The 9,776-nt window shown below is 37.7% G+C and overlaps 1 pseudogene; it reads right to left on the bottom strand.

The window, feature by feature from the left end:
• Positions 1-3,636: 3,636 nt before the first annotated feature.
• Positions 3,637-5,006, bottom strand: LOC130417385 (putative nuclease HARBI1; annotated as a pseudogene).
• Between the last annotated feature and the right edge of the window lie 4,770 nt (positions 5,007-9,776).

The following is a 9,776-nucleotide window of genomic DNA, read 5'->3' as shown; positions in this document are numbered from 1 at the left end:
ACCAGTGTTCATTAACATGGGGCTATTCTAAGAAAGACCATATCACAGCTTCAGAATAGATTACATGAGAAAATGAGAGAAACTGGTAAGAATTAGTTTATACATCTGATTCTTATCAATTAAACAGTACCACCATGCACTCATACCATGCATGTATTTTTTTTAACAATTTTAAATGTTTTCTCTGAGGGTCATAATAATGTTCCTTAAATAATAAAGATGTTTTCAGTAAAACAGGTGACTAACAAATTAAACAAAAATATTTACTTGCATATCCATGCTTTGCATATGGATCCCGAAGACAGGGAAATAAGGCGAAATTTTTTCTTGGGCATACATATTTCTATTATACGTTTAGGTGGAGATGTGCTGTCAAAATATTATTAATAAACAATAAAAGATTAGCATGTTTCTTTGATAAACATACCACATACTTTGATTAATGATTTTACAAGATTTTCATCTGTAAATTATAAGACATTACCTGGCATGTCAGTCATGTGATATTTTTTATGAAGTGTTACTTTTCGTACTTTGGCAATCATAACCACTGAATAAAGAATACCTAAAATGTGTTACCTGTGCTTTTCAGTCATATCTGCAGTTAGAATATTGATCATCTTTCTCCTGGTACTGTCAGAGAGGCTTTCGGTTTTGTGGTATTCTCTAATGATTGCATCCCCACCAGGTTTACTTTGAAGGATTTTCTGGACCAGCTGCAAACAGTTGTGTTATGTTAACCAAAACCACACACACAGTGGTACTCCATCTGCTTCTCGACTGTTGCATTTAATTTTTATGTATTAACACAATGACATAGTGTGATGTGTCCCTTGCTTTTAGAATAATATGCAAGGCATAGAGACAAACTCACAATTCCAGCTTCATCTTCAGCTCTCCACTTACTTGTAGGACTTTCATCACTTAGAAGAACAGTGTCATTAGATTTTTTATTTATTTATGCATTTGACAGACGCTTTTATCCAAAGCGACTTACATTGCATTAACCTATACATTTATACTCAGGTATGTGCAATCCCCTGGGATCAAACCCACAACCTTGCGTGTTTAACGCAATGCTCATACCACTGAGCTATGGGAAAGCTTCAGATTCACAGCTTGGAATCTCAACAGAGTTTTCTTCACTTGACACTGAAGTGTGGCTTGGGTCAATTCTGTAGACAAAGGATTTTAAAAACATTAAATTGGTCTTGGTTGAGTTTAGTGATTTTACTAATTATCATGTCTAACAAAACCCTACAGTTGACACTTAACAATATAGCACTGTTTTTTTAACTATGAAATGGTATTGGCATAGTTTTTCTACAGTAACTATGTTTTTTGGTGATTCCTGTAGTGAAACCATGGAGTAACTTTTGTAAAGGGGACAACAAAGATTAGTTTAGTTTAGTTTAGTTTGAACACTTGTTTATACAATTTGCATGACGAAAGTGTGAGCATGTCGTGTCACTTAGAACACAAACCATGTGTGTATGTGTAACCGGTCCTACTGCTCTGCGTGGGCCTCGAACCGGATGGAAGAAGGGCGCTCTAACGAGGAGGCTAAAGACCACAGTGTCTAGAGTCTGTCACTAGAGCAGTTTACCTTGCACAGCAGACTTTCGCCGGCCTCTGTTACAGATGTACATTTGTATATTTCTAACCTGATATCAGCATAAATTGTAAATACTTCAGGAGTTGGCTAACCAACACATTACCTCACCCAAACCCTGAAATCACAGAAGCAAAGGCTAATTTAGCTAAAAATGCTAGTTTCATGAGGTGGTAAAGCAATGATAATGGCGCCCCTAAACCAAACGTCACAGGGGAGAAGTCAAATCATTACCAAACATACGAATAAGCTAAGGAAATAGTGTTGGGGCGAATCGGCCTTCCATCGCAGAAAGAAATCCCAGAGACAAGGGTTCCAGGGGCCTGTACCAGGATGGTAGTTGAATAAACTCTGGGTTACAGGATTGGTTTGGAGTCAACAAAACCAAATCGATGCAATCAGGCTTTATTGGTACCATGACGCAGCTCATGAACTTTCTCTGTTAACTCGAGCTTTGATCCTTAAGCTATGATTACTCCACGCGCGCGTGCACATAAAACAGTGACGTCGGCACTGAACAACCAATCGCGTTCAATATGGATAGAGCGAGAGCGATATATTTTTCCGCGCAGGAGCAAGAGATTATTCTTCAGAAATATGAAGAATATAGAAGTGTTTTTCAAGCACGCAGTAACACTGTATCTGCTGCCAAAGCAAGAGAACAATCTTGGAGGAAGATTGCTGATTGCGTTAATGCGTAAGTTAAACAATTAAAGTAAAATTAATTAGGCTATATAAAAAATATATTAAATGCTAAAATGAAAATATGTGTATTCGTGTCGATACATGCATGTACATACATGCATAGTTTACATACATACATATGTATGTATGTAAAATGTGAATGTATAGGCTAAGTTATTACATCCTAAGAAAGATTGATATTCATTGATTTTTAGATGCAACCCCAACTCCAAGCGTTCCTGGCAGCAGATCAAGACAAAATATAAGAATATAATTCAAAGTGGTGAGTATTTACCTCAACCTTTTATTATTTTTGTGAACTTTTAGTCACAAACGCTTGTTTGCAGCAAACAGAAAAAAGTGTGAAATGAGGAAAACTGGGGGAGGGCCACCTCCTCAAGATTACACTGTGGCGGAGGAGTTGGCGCTGAGTAACAATAAGGGGCGGCCGATTATGGATGGGATTGCAAGTGCTGTACAGTCTGACACTGGTGCTGGCTCCTCTAAGCAAGTGACACTGGGTATTTGTGTGCAATGCATTACTAATGTATTAAAAAGAGTTAAATATGTCTGACTCTGTTCTGCAGTAGAGGGAAATACAGTGTCTCTGTTGAAGCCAGCACACATGCACACAGTCTCCTGCACAGAGGTCAGTATGCAGAAGACAGAACACAATGAACATAACCTGCTTTACAACAGTTATGCTGTACATTGGCCTTTTATTTATTAGGGTGAACCAAATGATGAAGACACTCTGTCTGTGTGTTCTGAGACAGTTGCTGAGGTGAATGCACTGGGCTTTTTATTATGGCACACATTTGAATGTCATAATTAAGTGACTGGCCCTTACACATCTCTTTTACTGTAGGATTTTTCACAACCTGCCCCAGAAACTGAAGGCTCTACCTCAATGGGCTACAGAAGGAATGTGAACAAGGTAATGCTTTAAACCTTTGACATAAATTACAGTCAGTCCTATGTTTGCAGAAAGTCATGCCACTTTTTGTGATTTGATCAACCTCCAGAAAGCGTGTAATGATTGTTTGTGGTGGAATTGTTTCAGGTGGAAACAGACTCTGTCAAGGCCCTTTACAAAAAGAGTCTAGAACTAGACTGTTCACTGAAGGAGCTGGACTGTGAGCTGAGGTGGCTCAAAATTAAATTGGAGATCAAACAGATGGAAAAAACTGATCTCAGTATGTGAACTTTTTTTTTACCAAGTAACTCTTTAGTATGAACACTTTGATTGTTTATTAATGTAATTTTCTCTTGCCCTCTTTCTTCCTCCACATGACCAATAAAACAGTTTGAGACCTATCTGCAGTGTCAGTGTGCTTTTATTAAGTAAAATATTGTGTTGTGATTGCATCTCTGACAGCTGCGCCAGCTGGGTGGTCAAGTGTGATGGGGTCAATTTCATCAGGTAGAAGCTGGTTTTGTGGTGGTTCTCGCTTCTTTCTGATAGTGGCTATATTGTGCAGAATGGCACATGCAGCCACTATCTGTGATGCCCACTCTGGTGACACTCTTAAACGCCTAAGGCAGTTGAAACGTGCCTTTAGGATGCCAAAGATCATCTTGATCTTGACCCTGGTTTTACTGAGGGCCACATTGAAGCGGTTTTGTGGCCCTGTCTGAGGGTCAGGATAGGGGGTTAGCAAAAACCTCTGGCATGCATAACCTCTATATCCTATCAACAGGCCATCAAAAAGCCCTGTCATAGAACAGAAAAGGGGAAAATTGTATAAGTTTTGCTATTAAAATTTAAACTTTAAAGTATACTGTTCCAAATTTAACTTGCCTTCCTCAAAGCGCTGACACAAAATAGACTCACGGAAAATGCGTGAGTCATGCACTGAGCCAGGCCATATGGAATCCAAGCTTGTGATCATGCATTCATGATCACAAGTCATCTGCAGATGAAATGTACAGTTAATAATTGTCCTATCTGTTAGTTACTATTTATTTAAAGATTGATCTCAATGCAAATAAAAATAATTTCACATAGGCTATATAGTAGCCCTACCTGAACATTAAGGCTGTGAAAGGACTTTCTGTTCACATTTTCTGCTTCATGTTCTCCTAGCGCTGTGGAGATTGCAACATGTGTGCAGTCTATTGCTCCTATGACTCTAGGGAATCCTATCATAGGAATGAAATATATATATTTAAAACCATTCCTAACAGGTAGCTACCGCATACTATTGTATAATAGATTTCTGAGTGTGAAATATGAGCATTCAAAAAAATGTGATGTCACCCTATCAAGATATCTTGCCGGCAATTTTATAAAAGCCCTCTTTTATGGACATGGTGGATAAATGTCCAGGGAACACAATGAAGCTATTTATGTACCCCTGCAGAGCGAGGACCACCTTGCGAATGGTTCGACAGACCGTGTTTTTCCCTAGATTCTCTGCATCACCAACCACATACAAGTATGTACCACTTGCAAAAAAAACGCAACGCAATACATACCATTTGCGGTACAGTAAGGGCATGGCTTCGACGAGTCACATTTGTTATGTGCGGCTCAAGAAGTTCGCAAAGATAAGACATTCCTTCCGTGGAAAATCTGTATCTTTCGTACAAGTAACTATCAGGAAAGTCAAGGGGATTTTGTCTGTCCTAAAAACTCTTTCTCTACGAAGTGCTCGTCTAACAATTTCGTGGAGATGTCAACAGGATTTGGGAGAAAAGGTGAAGCCATTGCAACAGAGAACAGCCGCTGGGAACCTATATGTTTCTTTGCTCAAACTTCAGTCTGAGATCTCGAATCCAGAACATAACCTGCCCCGGAGCAGGTTAGCCGTGCAGCGTAAGATACCATGGCGACGAACACTGATTAAAGCCGAGCTACTTTCTTGGTACCTAAAACCCAGGGTTGGCACAAACTAAACTGAAACATAGCTGGCTAGCCACCTAAACCAGCTTCATGGTACAGGCCCCCAGGTGCCAAGAGTTTAAACCTTATTTGCCCAGGCAAGCAGTTTATATACTGTTATCACAGTTTATATATAAACCAATCATGTGTGCCTGACATCATCTTCTTCCAATAAGGTTTCTTATGACATCATATCACGCACGCCGATTTCCTTTGCTCATGCACAAAACTGAACGCCCGTTTTCAATTATACGCTACTCTCTTATGAATTGTCTCCTCTCGCTCATTGAGTGTGTGCGCACTCAAAATGCGTGCCGTTCGTCCACGCATCCAGTGGTACTCTTCCTCTCGAGAGTTCCAGCTGTGTTTTCTGGGATTGTAAACTGTCAAAAGTAGTCAACCAATCGGGTATAGGCTTCCATGGCGGGCCAATGAAAATGCGACCTCTTACATGGCATTTTATTGGTTGAAAGTGACTCGACGTACTGAACGACGCAAGATGGATCCACCACGTTCTCAGGTAAAAGTTTTGATATATTTGATGCAACATTATTAATCAAAAAAATATTAAAAATGAATGGGGCGTTATAGGATGCGTTGTAGGGTACATATAAACATCCTAGTCAGTTTAACTACCACGTCATTCAGACAAAACAGGCCAACACCCACCTCATGCATGTCATACACTAAAAATAGATTAGATTATTTTAGCATTTTATTTTAAAATATAGTAACCGAGTTGGAAATTTCATATAATATTCTATCTATTTGTTTATGCATTTAATGCATTAGCAGACAGACACTGTAAGTGCTCTGCATTCAGTGTTCCAGAAGTTAAGGGCATAAAACTGAACTTCTATGTAATATAACAAACGCTCCCATCCTGTTCATTTGATTAATATGTTGCATCAAATATACCCAAATTGTTACCTGAGAACATGGTGGATCCAGAGGCGTATTAAGACCTCATGGTGACCCTGGGCACCAGCCCCCGATTATATTTATATTATATAAGATTTATATAATAAAATATTTATAAAAAATAAATTCAGCCATGTACAATATATTATTTTACAAGAATTACAGATTAACATGACACTTTTGTAGAATAGAATGCAAAAAAACAACTCTTCATCAAGTATTTTTAACAATTAGGCCTACTGTAGTTAAAGGACAACTGCTTTCTGTTGTAATGTTACATTTCTTGTTTTTATTTAGTGAAAAATCACTATTCCCGCACATGGTGCCACGCCTATTTATCTATTTAAATATAATTAAATTAAATCTTAAAAAACAAGTGCCACATTTATAAAATTTACATTTTGTTTTGATGGTTTATTTGGTGCCCCTAAAGTCTTGGTGCCCTTGGGCACTCGCCCACTTGCCCATATGGTTAATCCGCTGCTACGTGGACCCATGTGTATGTCGAGTCACATGGAACTCTCGAGAGCAAGAGTACCAATGGATACTTGCGTGGACGCACGGCACGCATTTTGAGTACGCACACACTCACTGAGCGAGAGGAGAGACAATTCATAAGAGAGTAGCGTTTAATTGAAAGCGCGCGTCCAGTTTTGTGAATGAGCAAAGGAATCCGCTTTGGAGCGTAGAGATTCGCGCGCTCGTATTACAAGAATGCGCTCTCGCCTTGTAACAATGCAGTCCCGACATTTGTCATAAAAATAACCCCATATCAACAGGCTTTACGAAAAGGGGGAGGGGTCAATGTAATTTGGCGGGGTTTTAGCACTTCAAGTGTAAAAATAGAATGACACCTTGTATCACCACTCTTCGACTACACTACTAAGAGTATTATTCATTTAACAATGAAAGAGTTAATAATAGTTAACACTAAGATTTCTACACTGTGGATTTCACTGTGCATCATCCCATCAGCCTTACATCTGTTGACTCCATAGAATTGAACTAGTACACAAGTTGAACTAGTACAGTTTTCTTATATTTTGCATCATACCTTCATAGTGTAGACTTGTTAAAACATTACACTGAACTGTTATATCTTTACAACACAAGCAATACAAATACTGTAAGTATTTTACTACAAGTAAGAGTTTATTATTATGAACATTCCACAAAAATAAATATGCCAGGGACATAAAGTAAATCAAAATGAAATTGTAACAATTATCATTCACTATATTTGTTTATTACCCCTTAAACACCCAATAACAGAAAAAGAATAAAGTCAGTAGATTACAATTGTCCAGATTTGATTGATTGACATAATGTGATATAGATGTGTTCAGTACATCTCATGTGCAGTACATACACCAGAAACTCATGTTTCTCATGTTATTGGGAAGTGGATTTTGAATCATGAGATAAGGTCACTATACAACAAGCATTAATACATTTTTCATCTTGTTTATTTTGTCAGCAAGACTCTAAACACTTTCCTTTATGATGCATTGATACAAGACAGGTTAAATATCTTCCTCTTAGGGCCTCCTCTTTTTTGTGCGTTTGAAAGTGCAGTAACTACCTCTGTTTTCTGCTGTCATCTTGAACAATTGTTCAATCAGTTCTGAAGCCTGGTTATGATTACTGCTGTTGATGACATGGTACCTGTTCCTACAAGTACGGACTACTTTTTTGACCTTGTTATGTCTGGAGATGTCAATGGGTTGCTCAAGATTTTCGAGTTCCCTGCCACGGGGGAAAATAATCATTGTGTGTTTTTGAGTCTCGGAACCTAGACGTTTTCTAATGTTGTGAAAAAGACCTTGCTGGTGGTTGCTAAACTAGGATAGACGTACTACCCAGAGAATAGCATTAGGACCCGGGTGAGATAGCATTATACACCTCTTAAGTTCTTTTGCCCAGCTCATTGGGGTGAGTTTAAAGAGATTTGGGGTGTCCACTACAGTTACGTTTCCAACCGTCTTCCCCATGGGCTCTTTGATCGTAAATATTTGAAAGTAGTTTTCACCAAGGATGAGGTTACCTACTGAACTTTTCTCAGTCCCAGGGGGCCCTAGCAAAAGAATCCTCAGATGGATTGCTGGATTGCTGCCAATTGGGTTCCTATCTTTCAAATTTAATTTTCTAACAAGTCTGACTCTTACAAAGCAATGTTTAAAAATATATATATTTGTACTACCTTTTCTGTACATCAGCATGTATGGTAGCCTTGAGCTATCAAAAGGAAAAAGAAATTTACACATTTGGCAGATATCGATATCCAAAGGTACTTGCAGTACATTTGAGGTATACATTTTATTAATCAATGAATTCACTGTGAATCGAACCCATGATCTAGTACCATGCACTGTGCACCTTTCAGCGGCAACAACATAAACAATAGTTATGTGACCCAAACTTCCACTAAATATACAATGAAATATTCATATTAATTAATATTAATATAACCAAAATATAAAATAAATTGATACATTTTAACCAAAGTTAACCTCGGGCCAGGTACGTGCATCCAATGGACCGGAAGGCATTTTAAAGCCACAATCTATAAATGAAGCATTTTTTTCATCACCTCTCTTTGAAACATAAAAAATCAGGTTACTTGCAGAGTTCTTTTTTGAGTTTTGCTTTAACGCTGCCCTTCTGCACAGATTAATCCGATGGTTTGAGCTATATGGGTTATCTGGGATCACTGCATCAGAGCAGATCTATCATTGTACATTGACATGACAGATATGTCCTGCAAGGCATACATCTGAAAAATTTCCTCTAAATAAGTATTATACAGTATCTGCTTTTGTTGCTGGCGAAAATGAAACATATACATCAATTCAGATTTTAAGTAAATGCTTAATAATATTTTTTCATTTAAAAGTTAACGATTGCTCCTTTCAATGCGTAGATTTATTAATGGGGGACTGACAGAAAGATTCATAAGCAGCACTCACCCCTGCAGTGAAGTTTCTGACTAGAATAAAATAGACAATCCATATCAAATAAATTTCATTTCACCTGACTTTCATTTAAAACAAGCACTGTTAAACTTTGCTGGAGTTTTGCAGCAGGTTTGCCAGTAACTTACTGTATATTTACATACATAATTTTACAAACATAAACTTACCTATTTCTTTTCTTTCATGAAACAAGACTAAATATCTTAGGTAAATTTTCTTGTTAGGTAAATGTATTGTAATTTAAGAAGTTTCAAATGTTAGGAAGAATGTCGTTTTTTTGCAGTGTTGTTGTGCTAATGCCAGTCTCTTCTTGCAGTTTACATTAACATTTAGTCCTTTATCAGACGCTTTTATCCAAAGTGATTTACAGAGAGTTCAGGGAGCAATAAAGCGATATGTCATACAGGAGCAATAATACAAAAGGTGCTAATACCAAGTTAGCTTCAATAAAAGCTATACTGATACCCGTTGATAAAGAGTATTCACAGAAGAGATGGCTTTTAAGTATTTTTTTTAATGTTGTGAAAGATGTGGTTGACTGGACTGAGTAATGAAAAAAATTCTGAGTTAGGAAGAATATTCCACCAGGAATCTCAAAAGTCAAAGTTTAATTTTTTTTTTTAAATATACAAATAGGAAAATATTTCAATCTACAGAAAGTTACTGGGTAACCTGTGGCAAAACTACAGCAACGTTACGCTGT

Source organism: Triplophysa dalaica, chromosome 1 (genome assembly GCF_015846415.1).
Source record: "Triplophysa dalaica isolate WHDGS20190420 chromosome 1, ASM1584641v1, whole genome shotgun sequence".
NCBI lineage: Eukaryota > Metazoa > Chordata > Actinopteri > Cypriniformes > Nemacheilidae > Triplophysa > Triplophysa dalaica.
The sequence above is the reverse complement of the archived record's forward strand: the minus strand, read 5'-3'. Positions and strand labels throughout refer to the sequence as shown.